Raw genomic sequence first — 4701 nt, 5'->3', positions numbered from 1 at the left:
TATTAATTAATTTCGAAAACCCCATAACCATTTGATATCCGCCTGACTGAGATTTACAAGGTGACCATAGCTTGCTTCATAACGACAATCTCCGTGGGATTCGACCCTTACTCACGTAAGGTATTACTTGGACGACCCAGTGCACTTGCTGGTTAGTTGTGCGAAGTTGTGAACCATGGTATTGGCATCATGTTTTTGGCGCCATTACCAGGGAAAGAAAGAGCGATGAATTTTACATAATTAAAGTGTAATCACAATTTCTGCGCACCAAGTTTTTGGCGCCGTTGCCGGGGATTGTTTGAGTTTGGACAACTGACGGTTCATCTTGTTGCTCAGATTAGGTAATTTTCTTTTTGTTTTATTTTCAAAAATTTTTCAAAAATCTTTCAAAATTTTCTCCTTTGTTTTCGAAAAAATTTTAAAATAAAAATGTTTTCAAAAATTTTATAATTTTATTCAAAATTTTTAAAGAATGAATTCTAGTGTTTCATGAAGCATGTGAAGCCTGGCTGGCTGTAAAGCCATGTCTAAATTCATTTGGACTAAGGCTTCCAATTTGTTATCAAGAGCAAGCTAGTTGGTGCTAATCCACCTACTACTGTTCATGATCTACCTGTTACATGCTAAAGCTTGGCTGGCTATTAAGCCATGCCTGACCCTTTGATTGGAGCTTTAGACTAAAGAGCATAAGATTCCTGGAATTCATATTAAAAATTTTGGAATCCTTATTTTTCTTTTTTCAAATAATTTTCAAAAAAATACAAAAAAAATTATAAAATCATAAAAATCAAAAATATTTTTGTGTTCTTGTTTGAGTCTTGAGTCATGTTATAAGTTTGGTATCAATTGCATGTTCATCTTGCATTTTTCGAAAAAAAAAATTCATGCATTCATAGTGTTCTTCAGGATCTTCAAGTTGTTCTTGGTAAGTCTTTTTGTTTGATCTTTGCATTTGCATGTTTTGTGTCTTTTCTTGTTTTTCATATGCATTCTTGAATTCTTAGTGCCTAAGCATTAAAGATTTCTAAGTTTGGTGTCTTGCATGTTTTCTTTTGCATTAAAAATTTTTCAAAAATGTGTTCTTGATGTTCATCATGATCTTCATAGTGTTCTTGGTGTTCATCTTGACATTCATAGTATTCTTGCATGCATTCATTGTTTTGATCCATAACTTTCATGCATTGCATCATTTTTTCTTGTTTTTCTCTCTCATCATAAAAATTCAAAAAAAAATATCTTTCCCTTTTTCTCTCATCAAATTCGAAAATTGATTTGACTTTTTCAAAAAAATTTTAAAAATCTAGTTGTTTTTATGAGTCAAATCAAATTTTCAATTTAAAAATCTTATCTTTTTCAAAAATCAAATCTTTTTTCAAATTTCTTAGTTATTTTCAAAAATTCAAAAAAATATTTTTCAAAAATCTTTTTCTTATTTTTATATCAAATTTTCGAAAATAACAATAACAATTAATGTTTTGATTCAAAAATTTCAAGTTTGTTACTTGCTTGTTAAGAAAGATTCAAACTTTAAGTTCTAGAATCATATCTTGTGATTTCTTGTGAATCAAGTCATTAATTGTGATTTTAAAAAAAATCAAATCTTTTTCAAAAACTAATTTCTATCATATCTTTTCAAAAATATCTTCTTATCTTCTTATCTTTTCAAAATTGATTTTCAAAATTTTTTTCAACTAACTAACTAACTTTTGTTTGTTTCTTATCTTTTTCAAAACCACCTAACTAACTCTCTCTCTCTCATTTTCGAAAATATCTTCCCCCTTTTTCAAAATTTCTTTTTAATTAACTAATTATTTTAATTTTCGAAAATTACTAACCTTTTTCAAAAACTATTTTCGAAAATAATTTTCAAAAATCCTTCTCCCTCACCCCTATTCCTTTTCTTCTTCTACTAACAATAAGGAACCTCTTTACTGTGACATAGAGGATTCCTCTTCTTTTCTTTTTCTTTTCTCTTTCTTATGAGCAGGGACAAAGAAAAAGGCATTCTTGTTGAAGCTGATCCAGAACCTGAAAGGACTCTGAAGAGAAAACTAAGAGAAGCTAAATTACAACAATCCAAAGACAACCTTATTGAAAATTTTGAACAAGTAAAAAGGAGATGGCAGCCGAACCCAACAACAATAATGCAAGGAGAATGCTTGGTGACTTTACTGCACCTAATTCCAATTTACATGGAAGAAGCATCTCTATCCCTACCATTGGAGCAAACAATTTTGAGCTGAAACCTCAGCTAGTTTCTCTGATGCAGCAGAACTGCAAGTTTCATGGACTTCCATCTGAAGATCCTTTTCAGTTCTTAACTGAATTCTTGCAGATCTGTGATACTGTTAAGACTAATGGAGTAAATCCTGAAGTCTACAGGCTCATGCTTTTCCTTTTTGCTGTAAGAGACAGAGCTAGAATATGGTTGGACTCTCAACCTAAAGATAGCCTGAACTCTTGGGATAAGCTGGTCACGGCTTTCTTAGCCAAGTTCTTTCCTCCTCAAAAGCTGAGCAAGCTTAGAGTGGATGTTCAAACCTTCAAACAAAAAGATGGTGAATCCCTCTATGAAGCTTGGGAAAGATACAAACAGTTGACCAAAAAGTGTCCTTCTGACATGCTTTCAGAATGGACCATCCTGGATATATTCTATGATGGTTTATCTGAGCTATCAAAGATGTCATTGGATACTTCTGCAGGTGGATCCATTCACCTAAAGAAAACGCCTGCAGAAGCTCAAGAACTCATTGACATGGTTGCTAATAACCAGTTCATGTACACTTCTGAGAGGAATCCTGTAAGTAATGGGACGCCTATGAAGAAGGGAGTTCTTGAAATTGATACTCTGAATGCCATATTGGCTCAGAATAAAATATTGACTCAGCAAGTCAATATGATTTCTCAGAGTCTGAATGGAATGCAAGCTGCATCCAACAGTACTCAAGAGGCATCTTCTGAGGAAGAAGCTTATGATCCTGAGAATCCTGTAATAGCAGAGTTAAAATACATGGGTGAACCATATAGAAACACCTACAATCCATCATGGCGAAATCACCCAAATCTCTCATGGAAGGATCAAAAGCCTCAACAAGGCTTTAATAATGGTGGAAGAAACAGGTTTAGCAATAGCAAGCCTTTTCCATCATCCACTCAGCAACAGATAGAGAATTCTGAGCAGAATCCATCCAGCTTAGCAAATTTAGTCTCTGATCTATCTAAGGCCACTGTGAGTTTCATGAATGAAACAAGGTCTTCCATTAGAAATTTGGAAGCACAAGTGGGCCAGCTGAGTAAAAGGATCACTGAAATCCCTCCTAGTACTCTCCCAAGCAATACAGAAGAGAATCCAAAAGGAGAGTGCAAGGCCATTGAATTAATTACCATGGCCGAACCCACAAGAGAGGAGAAGGACGTGAATCCCAAGGAAGAAGACCTCCTGGGACGTCCAGTGATCAATAAGGAGTTTCCCTCTGAGGAACCAAAGGAATCTGAGGCTCATCTAGAGACCATAGAGATTCCATTGAACCTCCTTATGCCCTTCATGAGCTCTGATGAGTATTCTTCTTCTGAAGAGAATGAAGATGTCACTGAAGAGCAAGCTGCCAAGTTCCTTGGTGCAATCATGAAGCTGAATGCCAAATTATTTTGTATTGAGACTTGGGAAGATGAACCTCCCTTGTTCACCAATGAACTAAGTGATCTGGATCAACTGACATTGCCTCAGAAGAAACAGGATCCTGGAAAGTTCATACTACCTTGTACCATAGGCACCATGATCTTTAAGGCTCTGTGTGACCTTGGTTCAGGAATAAATCTCATGCCCCTCTCTGTAATAGAGAAACTGGGAATCTATGGGGTGCAAGCTGCTAAAATCTCATTAGAGATGGCAGACAATTCAAGAAAACAGGCTTATGGACAAGTAGAGGACGTGTTAGTAAAGGTTGAAGGCCTTTACATCCCTACTGATTTCATAGTCCTGGATACTGGAAAGGAAGAGGATGAATCCATCATCCTAGGAAGACCTTTCCTAGCCACAGCAAGAGCTGTGATTGATGTGGACAGAGGAGAATTGATCCTTCAATTAAATAAGGACAACCTTGTGTTTACAACTCAAGGATCTCTCTCTGCATCCATGGAGAGGAAGCAGAAAAAGCTTCTCTCAAAGCAGAGTCAACCAAAGCCCCCACAGTCAAACTCTAAGTTTGGTGTTGGAAGGCCACAACCAAACTCTAAGTTTGGTGTTGAACTCCCATATCCAAACTCTAAGTTTGGTGTTGGGGGAGTCTCAACAATGCTCTGAACATCTGTGAGGCTCCATGAGAGCCCACTGTCAAGCTATTGACATTAAAGAAGCGCTTGTTGGGAGGCAACCCAATTTCTATTTATCTAACTATATTTTTCTTAGTTATATGTCTTTATAGGTTCATGATCATGAGGAGGCACAAAATAAATATAAAAATTGAAAACGGAATCAAAAACAGCAGAAGAAAAATCACACCCTGGAGGAAGCATCTGCCTGGCGTTCAACGCCAGAACAGAGCATGGTTCTGGCGCTGAACGCCCAAAATGGGCAGTATCTGGGCACTGAACGCCCAAAATGGGCATCATCTGGGCGCTGAACGCCAGAATTGCACCCTGGAGAGGAGCTGGTGCTGAACGCCCAGAACAAGCATGGTTCTGGCGTTCAACACCAGAAAT

At 36.6% G+C, this 4701-nt stretch overlaps 1 non-coding gene across 1 annotated transcript; it reads right to left on the bottom strand.

Annotated features, from left to right (window-relative positions):
* Positions 1-2518: 2518 nt before the first annotated feature.
* On the bottom strand, positions 2519-2626 carry LOC112730776 (small nucleolar RNA R71). The gene has a single exon (XR_003166586.1). It is a non-coding gene; the product is annotated as a small nucleolar RNA R71 (small nucleolar RNA).
* Positions 2627-4701: the final 2075 nt, after the last annotated feature.

The sequence above is a fragment of the Arachis hypogaea genome, chromosome 12 (genome assembly GCF_003086295.3).
Source record: "Arachis hypogaea cultivar Tifrunner chromosome 12, arahy.Tifrunner.gnm2.J5K5, whole genome shotgun sequence".
NCBI lineage: Eukaryota > Viridiplantae > Streptophyta > Magnoliopsida > Fabales > Fabaceae > Arachis > Arachis hypogaea.
Note: the sequence above shows the minus strand (reverse complement) of the source record. Positions and strands in the feature narration are given on the sequence as shown.